Genomic DNA, 11,383 nt, shown 5'->3' on the forward strand with positions numbered 1-11,383 from the left:
AATACTGTAGCATCTTTCTTGCCATGAGCCCCATGAGTGATAAATTGAGATGACATTTAGATGCAAGGGTATGTAGAGGTTTATACAATCAATATATCCAGCAACTGAAAGATAAAGGAGCAGTGGTGATTGTAAGGACTCTGCTCTTTGCTGAATTTTGTTAACTGCTGAAAATTTTTTGAAAAAAGAAAACAATAGCATCAGAGCATGAACTCTTTGTTCAGAGCATTCTCTAAAAGCTAGAAGACATCTATGGCCTTATCTAAATCTATTCTCATTTCCTGAAGCAGGAGAGATTATGCCAAAAATTTGGTCCAGGATTTGAATCTAAGAGTGATAGAGCTCCTAGTAGTAGATGGGATGCATGGCCTTGAATGCATCCTGTATTAACAGTGGAGGTCCTGATAGGGAAATATATGAAACCCTAAAACATTTGACCAATCAGGAGGTATTGGATATCCTGGTGTGGTAGGAGCCGCCTGTGGTGAGCACACACATCCACTTTCATTGAAGCTTTAGAAAAGTTGTTGTTGTTTTCTGGAAAAAACTGAGATTAATTGTTGATGAGCGGAGTGAGAAAGTTGGAACTCCTCCTTGGTAGCATATAAAGAAGCTCATCTCTCCTGCATTGGGAGAGAATATCATTGCTGAGAATCAAATCAGGTCCTAATTATAGGAGAAGACACTTTCCACAAGAGGTCAAATTCAACAAAGACAGGATCTGCTTGCTAAGGTAAGGACCCTAGCTGGGAAAGCATGGGACCTAAATATATAAAAATGGGAGTGATTGATGTCCCCCCTAATCAAGAATTCTCATATTCCTCTATGACTCCACAGACATAGTGTATTATTCGCTGTTAAGAGAGAGATTTTTCCCATTGTTGTAAGATGGTGCAAATGCTTCTCTTCTGTAACTCATGTATGGCACTCAGGATTAGTTTCTGTTGCCCTTTCTGCTCACTAGATTTTACGCTGGGCTTAAATTATAACCGAAGACATCCAGGGGTGTTCTGGGTCTAACAAGGAAAAAAAATAACTATACCCTTTAAGAATTGCAAAACATAGCCATCATGAATTGTCAGGACCCACCACAGTTTAATTTATTTGGGACAACTCTCCTGGGATATCAGACTAAACACCTGGTAAAGATCTTTGGGAAAACCGATGGCTCATCCTAGGTGAAGTAGAATTGGCAGCATTATGTGACACTTGGTGGATGGAATGAGGTGGAAGTCTGTCAGATGATGATATTTATGAAAAGGCCAAGAGGCTAAAGACACGCTCAAAAATACAATAAGAATGATGGTATATCCTGGGGCAGGGGTGGGGAAGAGGATGCCTAGGATCACTTAACCTCCATTAGCTGGTGGATGGAATCATCATGAAGGGCCGTAGGGGAGGAGCAGCAACCAGGGGAGGTTGGCTACAGAGTGCTATGGAGGTGGTTAACAGAGTATGTCACCTCTAGAAGAAGAATAAGTGGGTAGCCAATAGGGGTATTGTTCATTTTGTGCCCGCAGATGGACATCTTAAGGGTTCAGTGCTAGCTTTTCCATCAAAAGTCCCAACACTAATCCAGTTCCCAGAAGAGAGCAAGTTTTCCAACCCAGAACTCTCTGTAGTGGTCATGATGGCAGAGAAGGCTATCAATAGGCCCAACAGCATGAACTCCTTTTTACCAAGGCTCTTTTAGTTATTCCTGTCACCAGATGGCACTCTTCCTCAGGAATTCCTGTTGTTCATTGGGCGGCAAGTTGATGTATTGAATCCTTTCTGTTCTGGAAAGGTCATATATTTAGTCTAATAAGAACAGACACATCCTGAATATACAATGGCTTTTTATCCTCTCAAGGCTTCAATTAGTACCATTTTTCAAACAGAGTGTTTCGTGTTTGGTTTACCACCATGGGATATCACATATCAAAACAGATCAGGAGTTCCTTTTTCTCTCAATGCAAGTATGGAATCGGGTGTAGGACTTTGGGATCCCTCCCCTTTTTACCACCTACTGAATCGCTCAGGAGATGCACAGATGCTAGAATATTGGAATACCCAACCAAAGGTGCAATTAAAATGCCAAGTTATGAGCATACTCTGCACGATTACAGAACCTCTGTAGATACCTCTGCTAAGCAGTGTATTAGTTGTAGCAAAACCTTTAATGCTATACTTTGTCCCTAGTGGGAAGAGTAGAGGGGATGGAAGAGGTAAAGTTAGCATCACTCCTGATGACCCACTGGGGGACATTTTGTTTCTTCTTTCTGAAATTCTATACTGTGCCTGATTAGAGATCCTAGGTCGCCAAAGTGTCAGTCTTTTTCTAGGAAGCACATAGAAAGTCCTATTGCACTCTAAACTGTGGCTGCTACTTGCTTTCTGTGGACTCCTTGTGTATACGGACTAGTGGGCAAGATGAGAAATTGCCATCTTGCCTCTTTTTACTTCTTCAGCACAAATTATCCTTGATCGGATTTTCTGGAGGAATGTAAGATGTTAATTAGTGACTAAAACCTATCAAAAGAGAATAAAAGCAGGGTTGGGTATAGAGAGAAGTTGAACTGTGAAACTTATTTTACAGCCATTGCCTACTAGTGGGGAGCTTTGGAGCAAATATTTTTTGTCAGAGTGGTCCTGCACCAAGTAGAAATGCCTGGGGATTTACACCCCTTCCCCGTTCAGTTGCTAAATACTGACCACTCTCAGCATATGCTGAGAACTGATACATGGCACTGTCTGTTGATTGTACCTGCCAGAGTGAGCCATGAGTTCCTCCTGGAAGGGAGATCAGAGTAAAGCATCTATGTGTCTACCTTACATGTGATCTATCATATCACTGCCTTAGACCCAAGGGCCAGTTTTACGATAAGCAGGTAGGACAGGCGTGTAATCGTATCCCATCACCTGGAAGCTGCTTCCTCAGAAAACATTGGCTCTCAGCCAAGTTACTAAACAGAGGGATGATTGTTTTGGGTGGGAGCCTGAAAGTATATTTGGTAGAGGATACAGCATTGAACTGGTGGCTGTTGAATAGTGTTATGTCTCTAAGAGTTAAAAAAAAAAAAAAAAAAGAAAAAGAAAAATCTAGTCTTTCTTACAGAGCAGCAGAGAAAGAAGTTATTGTATTCTTGGATGTAATCAACCCTGATAAGCATGAAGATCTAGGGACCTAAGACTGTTACTAGATACCGCAGAAAGGATCAAGTGTGTCTGGAGGCTGGCCATCCCTAGGATACCCTTTGGTATGTCCACAATCAGGGAAAACGGTAAATGTGCAATTGCAGCAATCCAAGATAACTAGGGGCTCATACTTCTCAGAGATTAAATCTAGGCCATTCCACTGGGTAAACAACCTAGGTCAGTAACAGTAATGAGGCAGGGAAAAAGAAATGTAGAACAGGATACAGAAGAGGGCTGATGAATAGCACGTAACTACCTTGGCACCTCTTGGAGCCATGGAACTTGAGCTTGTTTAACAAGTTCTAGCTTTTTACTGATCCTGTCATTGTTGGTGTTTGTTTTTGTTTTTAGAGAGATTGTGGCTGGCCAATGGTTTGAGATATCAGAGATTCCCATTAAATACAGCTTATGCTATCAGGTCCTCCCATTTGTATCATTTAGACTTTGAAAAAAATCATTCCTTGGACTTTGGAATGCATTCTTCTCTGCAGTTAGAGACTCATGAATTGATGGTGACTTTTGGGGTTAAGACTTTTGGGGATATGGCTGTGGTAATGACAACATTTGGGTCATTTAGAGAGAGGATATGGAGTCTAATTGTCCTGGAAGTAAATATTCTACATAGAATGCTAAATCTACTACCCTTGAAGAAGAAACATCCTGAATTTGACTATCTTGTTGAATATCTAGTGTTACTCTTTTTTTTCCCCAGTAGTCCATTTGTACACCAGCTTTCACAGGTGGCAACATGAACTAAATTTAAGTATTAGCTTTTATCTATGAACAAACCTCAGGAACAGTGAGTTTATTTATCTACCTTCTTTCTTCTAATTTTACCATCACTTCTCATGCATAACTGCATAACATATCATAGTCAACTTATTTGCAGTCTAGCAGGTCTGAAAAAAATGTATAATTAAGACCATTTCTGAAAACCAGTTGGAGCCTGAGTCCTGTCCCTGTAGGAGGATTCTTCAGCTACTATGTCAACTGGCACAGATGTTTCTCTTTCTTCATATGATGAAGATCAGGGATCTAAACTTATCTGAACAGCTAGAGAGGCACCGTTTGTTCCCATTGCAGTGGCCGGGTTTGCAGCAATTTTTGCATATGGATTATATAATTTGAGGAGCAGGGGAAATACTAAAATGCCTGTTCACTTGATCCACATGCCTGTGGCAGCCCAAGGCTTTGTTGTGGGAGCAATGACTCTTGATATGGGGTATTCCATGTGTAAGGAATTCTGGGCAAAGCCTAAACCTTAGAGTAAGAGAAGCTGTCTCAGTTTTGTTGGTGGTATTTGCTTTACTTAGACATCTCATATTGAGTTTATATGTTTATGTTGAAAATAAATAATTTGAATCGGTCAGATAATATGGTAGTTTAAGAATTGGCTTCCTTTCTTACAGGCTTGATTTGCCTGGTTACCAAAGTACTAGTGACCAGTCGACTAACTAGGTTATTCAGGGGAGTCACATTAGCACAAAAGAAGAAACATGTCACTTTTAAATGGACTGGACAGTGGTAAAATATGCTCCTCCTTAAACTCTTATGATAAAATCAGTTATAAAGAGGACATTGTGCCAGTCCTGAAGTACTCCTAGTTGCCGATTTGATTCTAGTATCAAAACATGCTTTTGATGTTATGTAGGAATCCCATTTAACTTTTTTCTGCCTATTTTGCAGATTGATTGGGTACTTCAGTTTTTAGGACTGGTTGGCTCTTAATCCTTTCAGAACAGTGCATGGAATATAGTAAGCTTCCCCACAACCTAAAATACATTTATTTAAGCCAAACCTAAAAAGCTATAAAGAGCTGTTTAGAAGTAATATTTATTTCAGAATCATACTTGTAAACATGAGAATAACCTAACTGGTTCCCAGTTTAGCTTTTTTTGTAATTGCAGAGTTATATTTATGCTGCTGTTGTATTAGAATAATTTTTAAATGTTGAAATGTGTATTTTAAGTACTAAAGCAAAGGTTAAGTGAAAAATACTTTTTTAAATGTATGAAGCTTGTTTATTTTCTCTGTAAGAATCATAAATGTTAACAAATTTAAAAAAAAAAGACCAATTCTACCTAAATAACCAAATTTTTTTCCTCCCCAAATTTCCTTTTACCTAGGTGAGTATCATTTTCATTCTCTCCAGCACTTTTCTATGGTTTTCTTAAACTAAATTACCAGACAACAAAATAATAGATGAGTTGTAACTAAAGGACAGTGGAGGGCCCATGGGTGGCTCAGCCGGTTAGGCATCTGCCTTCAGCTCATGTCCCTCATCAGGCTCCCTGCTGTTCTGGGAACCTGCTTTTCCCTCTGCCTCTGTCTCTCTCTCTCTCTCTCTCTGTCTCATGAATAAATAAATAAAACCCTTAGACAAAATGAAGAACAGTGTAAGAATTCTGTATATGCATGCTGTGCTGTAGTGTTAAGTGCCCTTCTTCACCCTGTATTATATTGAAAATGATTATATTTTACTACATACTATAATAAACAGAAGAGACTAGTTTCTGTTGGTTGGGATCCCCTTTGGGAATCTGGCTAGTCCAGCCCCTTCTTGAATCCACAAGGCCGATGAGGTTGATATCTTAGTGTGGTTATAACCACTAGCACCACAGTAGTGTGCTCTGAAATATTGGTTAGGAAGCCCTCCTCTGTTGTTTTGTTAGACTTGATAGGACACAGTAGTCCATTTCCTGCCCGCCGCCCCCTGCCCCAGCCCGCAATGTTCAGTTTATGATTCAGGATGATTTAGGTGTGGAAGGTAATATTAAATCTCTCTTTTTTTCACTTTTAATGAAAGTGATCTATCTTTTCACACAAAATTTGTAATATTTCTATACAATGAGAAATGTTAAAATGAGCGAGCTTCTTCTTTCCTTCTATTCTCCTTTTCTCTACCACCTGATATAAAATAGTAATATTATATTTCTATAATTATTTCCTTGAAATTGTTAAATATATTAGTACACCTTCAATTTTTTAGTTGTAAATGATTTACTTTGAATCCTGTCTATATTGATTATAGTACATTAACTGTTTTCCTCTAAGAGTTTTATGGTTACCTTCAAAATTTTAACCCATTTCCAGTTAATTTTTGTGTATGGCATAAGATAGTAATGATAGTTTTATTCTTTTGCAAGTGACTATCCATTTTCCCTGCATTATATTTACTGAAGAGATGGCACTTCCCCCCTTGTATATTCTTGGCTCCTTTGTTTTAAATTTATTGATCATACATTGGTAGGTTTATTTCTGGGCTCTCTTTTCTGTTCTATTAATCTTTGTATGTTTTTATGGTAATACCATACTGTTTTAATTACTATAGATTTGTAATATAATCTGAAATCAGGGACCACAGTGGCTCTAGCTTTGTTCTTTTTTTTTTCCCCTCAAGATTTTTCAGGGTCTTTTGTGGTTCAACGCAAATTTTAAGATTGTTTGTTCTATTTCTGTGAAAATTATCATTGGAATTTTGATAGAGATTGAACTGAGTCTATAAATTTTCTCTGGGTAGTATGGCCATTTTAACAATATTAATCCTTCTAATCCATGAGCACAGTTTCTCTCTCCATTTGTTTGTGTCATCTTCTGTCTGTTTCATCAGTATCTTGGAGTTTTCAGAGTACAGGTCTTTCACCTCCTTGGACAAATTTATTCCTTGACATTTCATTCTTTTTGATGCATTTGTAAATGAGATTGTTTTCTTAATTTGTCTCTCTAATAGTTCAGTATTAGTATATAGTAATGCAGTTGGTTTTTGTGTATAGATTTTGTAACTTTACACCTTTACTGATTTTATTTATCAGAACAGATTTTTGGTAGAGTCTATAGGGTTTTCTATCAATGAAATCATGTCTTCTGCAAATAGTGACAATTTGATTTCTTCCTTTCCTATTTGGATGCCTTTTATTTATTTTTCTTGCATAATTTCCCTGGCTAGGATTTCCAATACTGCTGAACAGAAGTGGCAAGAGTGAGCATCTCTTTCTGGTTCTGGATCTTAGAGGAAAAGCTTTTAGCTTTTCATCATTGAGTATGTCTACTGTGGGCTTCTCATACATAGCCTTTATTATGCTGAGATGCCTTCTCTCTGTACCTGCCCTGTTGAGGGTTTTTATCTTAAATGGGTGTTGGACTTTGTGACATACTTTTTCTGCATCTGTAGAGACCATCTTCACTATTTCTCTTATTTTGTTAATGTCCTATATCAGGTTGACTGACTTGCAGCTGTTGAGCCGTCCTTCCTTGCCTGGGATAAATACCCCCTTGATCATGGTATATGATCCTTTAAATATATTGTTGGTTTCCCAGTGTTTTTTTGAGGACTTTTGAATCTATGTTCATCAGGAATATTGGCCTATAGCTTTTTGTTTGTTTGTATGTTCATTTGGTTTTTGTTCATTTGTATTTTATTGTCGTTGTCCAGTTTTGTAATAGTATTGGTAGCCTTGTAGAATGAATTTAGCAGCATTCCTTCCTCTTCAAGGAAGAGGAAGTTCTTCAGTTTTTTGTTTGTTTCTTTGTTTTCTTTTTTGGTTTTTTTTTTTTTTTTTTTTTTTTTTTTTTTTTTTTGAAGAGTTTGGGAAGGATTGATATTGAATCTTCTTTGAATTTTGAATTTTACTAGAAATCAGCAGTGAAGCCATGTGGTCCCAATTGTTGAAGGTTTGCCCAGACTTGTCATTGTTCCAATGAAAGGAATCTCAGTTAGCACCCCGTTTCAGGCTGATTGGAAGCCAGCGGCTTTTAAAGTATGAAAATATATGCAATCCCCTGGAAACAGAGTGGTAAATCCTGCTGACCTCCTGTCCAGGAGATCAGGAGGTGTTTGACATTCGCAAAACTTGGGTCTCCCGATGAGCTGATGAGTGTGTAAACTCTTTTCTGAGAGGTACTGCCATGCTGTAACCAGTCCTTAGGAAAGTGCAATGATGGCTTTCCCTGGCTTACATTCCCTGAGAGCACTTCTGTAGCCTCTTCCTATGTGCCCACCTGAAAGCCTGCCCTTTAGGCTGAAGCTCTAAGACAGGTAAACAGATTTTTTTCATAGGAAGGCTCAGGATACATTTCGGTCTACTGTCTTTGAAGTGCCTGGTGGTGATAGCCTGCCAAGAACTGTCTGCTCAGTTGTTTTAGGCCTGTGAGGCCCAGAGAGGCAAGCACCCCTGGCCACCAGAGCCAGGGAGTCCTTTGTGCAGCATGTGGGTCTGCCAGCTTTTGCAAGGCAGGTTGAGTGCAGGACCCAGAAAGGTCCACTCATTTTAGCTTTAGTGAGGCCGGAGGAGAGCACAGTTATTAAGACAAATCCACTGGTTTTGGTGAGGGAGTGGTAGAGCTCTGGGGTGAGGCATGCCTGCCAGCTTTAGTGGGGCAACAGCTGTGGCTGTGCGAATCTTCTGGCACTAGTCAGGTGGAAGGGAGTGCAGAAATGGTGCTTACCAGTGCCTGTGTTCTGGACAGAATCCCAAGAGGCCCTATCTCTCAGGCAGAGATTAACAAATGAATAGTCTAAGGCACTTTTCAAAGAGCTGGTTTTGCAGTGGGGTCTGGGATGCTGGAGCCCTTGGAAATCAGAATCTCAGCGCCTTGCAGCCCTTTCTGTCTTTGAGATGTGAGACAGTTGGTTTCAAAAGTCAGATGTTTGGGGGCTTGCATCTCTCTGGTTCAGGTTGCAAGAGTTGGCATGCCTTATGTGGGACACAAACCTCTTACTCCTCAGGGAGAAGCTCTGCCCATATTCCTGAGATCCCTACAGCCCTGGGAGTGGCACTTTTGGTGAGACTGCATCTCTTGCTCTCCTTCCTATCTTAATGTGGCCCTTTTATCCTTTGTTGTGGAAGAGCTTTTTAGCTGGTTTTCAGGTCTATTTCAGAAGGAGTTATTTGACAGGTAAACAGTACAGTTGGTGTGTCCAAGCAAGAAGATGAAGTAAAGGTCTTTCCTTGCTACCATGTAGGACTGCTTCTTCTGTCTGTAGTCCTTCTGTTGTTTAATTACGTTTCTTTTTGGTTGCTTTTGAAATTAAGTTTGCATAATGACTGTTTCTTGTATGTGTTGCCCAATACTGTTTTCAATTCCCCGAGATATGTGTCTTTTTATGTCTAACTTCTGGCAGTCTTGGATCATCTCTCTGCTCCAAGCCCACTTTATCTTGATTTATAAGATCTTACACAGTCTTGCTTTCCTTGATCTCCATTGACATAGTTTCCTCCTCCCTTCCCCTGATTTTCTCAGTTCCAGGATACTGCTCCTTGGTGTTCTTGGCACCTACCAGGCATGCTCTTGAGAGACTTGGCTGTTCTCTTTTGCTGGAATGTTTTCCTCTCACATGTCAACACCCCTTGCTGTCTCACTTATTTGCTTCTGGTCTTTTTCTCAAAATTCATGCTGAAGCTTTCTACCCACTCTACAACTTTAGTCTTCTTCCAAAATCTCATAATCTCCTTCCTGTTTTTTTTCTCCTTAGTTATTAACACTGCCTGGCACTATTGACTTCTTTACGTTGATTATGTCTTTCCCACTAGAAAGAAACCCTTCAAGAAACTTTGTCTTTCTACTACTTTATCTCCTGCACCAGATACAGCATAAGAGTTTCTTAAATAATGTTAAGCAAACAAAAATGATAGAAGAATTCCGGGTCTTCTCAAATTTATTTTCCATAGATTTCATTTAAATGGTACTTTTTCACCATCAGATTTTTCACTTGAACGTGTTCTTTTCCATAACCCAGTGTTTTGTTTCTTATACCTTTCTATACCACTCAGTTTTATGGATGTTATATTTTCCTTATTCTTTCCGAAGCTTGGATGCCACTTTGATGCTTTTGTTCTGTTCATTGCTTTCCACTAAACTTCAACTTCCTTTTTTTTTTTTTTTCCTCAGAACAATACAGGGGGCCCTAAAATAGCTGATTGGAAGTTATTGTGCATGTGGTTGCTTATGGATTACAAGGCTTCATTGTAGAATATTAGGGCTAGAACTTTTTTTATTGTCAGATATCCAACTGTTAGTGTCTTAGAGCTTTTCTCTGGGGCTGGTAAGGTACCTAGTACCTAAGAGGCTGCCATTGTTCTTAGGTCAGATAGAGGGAGGATAGAACATCTCACCCCTTGAGAGGAATAATCAATCTCTATTTCTTTCCCTCCCTTCCTTCCTTCCTTCCCTTCTTTTCCCCTTCCCTTTCCTTCCATTATTCCTTCCATCTATTCTACCTTCCTTTCTCTCTCTGTCTCTCCTTCTCAGTCCTTCTGTCTTTCTTTGAAGAATTTTCTCCTTCAGTATGGTTCCAGCTCCTCAGTGGGCGCCATAGGTTTCCCACTACCTCTTTCCCTGGCTAAATCTTTCCAGAGAGGAAAATTCTGGTTTTATCCTGACAGGGATAAAATTGTTTCCTTACTTCTGGGATAGGGGAAGAGATCTCTAACGCAGCTTCGAGAGCTCCGTTCCCTAATACTGCCTGGTGTTTCTGTGATTCTTTGACATAGTTTTCCCTGTAATTCTTCTGTAGAGACTTTAGAATCTGTCTTTCCCAAGTCTGTGTCATGTACTACCAATATATCTGTCTTCTGGATTTCACATTTCAGTTTGTGATTATCTTTCACATTCTTGTCCTTTTTGTTTATCCCTTTTTTTCACTCTTAAATCTCTAGTGTAATTTCAGGACCAAATGGAGAAAAACACATGGTTCAGTTCATTCATTTAAAATGGTAACACTGGGGATACTGGGTGGCTCAGTCATTAAGCATCTGCCTTCGGCTTAGGTCATGATCCGGGGTCCTGACATCGGTAGCTGCATTGGGCACCCTGTTCAGCAGGAAGCCTGCTTTTCCCTTTCCCAGTCCCCTGGCGTCTGTTCCCTCTTTCTCGTAGTCTCTCTCAAATAAGTAAATGAAATCTTTAAAAAAATAATTAAAAAAATAAAATGGTAACACTATTTAAAGGATTCTTATTGGGTAGGCTGTGTTCTGAAGATGAGGTCTGTTGGTCAGAATGTGGACAGACCTCTGAAAACTTTTGTGAAATGGGCCAGCAAGGACCAGCTAGAGCATGTAAGGACAAACCAGTAGATTTCCCTTTTTTCCCTGAAGAGTGAGCTCCTTAGCATATGTCCTTTCATGGGTGAAGAAGGGGCAGAGATTTGAAAGGGTCCTTAATTTCTTCCTCTAGCAACCTCCTACCCTCATAAAAACACAGAAATCTT

The 11,383-nt window shown here is 39.5% G+C and overlaps 1 pseudogene; it reads left to right on the top strand.

The window, feature by feature from the left end:
- Positions 1-4,160: 4,160 nt before the first annotated feature.
- On the top strand, positions 4,161-4,442 carry LOC122916328 (annotated as a pseudogene).
- The last annotated feature ends 6,941 nt before the right edge of the window (positions 4,443-11,383 follow it).

This window comes from Neovison vison, chromosome 1, assembly GCF_020171115.1.
Source record: "Neovison vison isolate M4711 chromosome 1, ASM_NN_V1, whole genome shotgun sequence".
In the NCBI taxonomy this organism is placed as follows: domain Eukaryota; kingdom Metazoa; phylum Chordata; class Mammalia; order Carnivora; family Mustelidae; genus Neogale; species Neogale vison.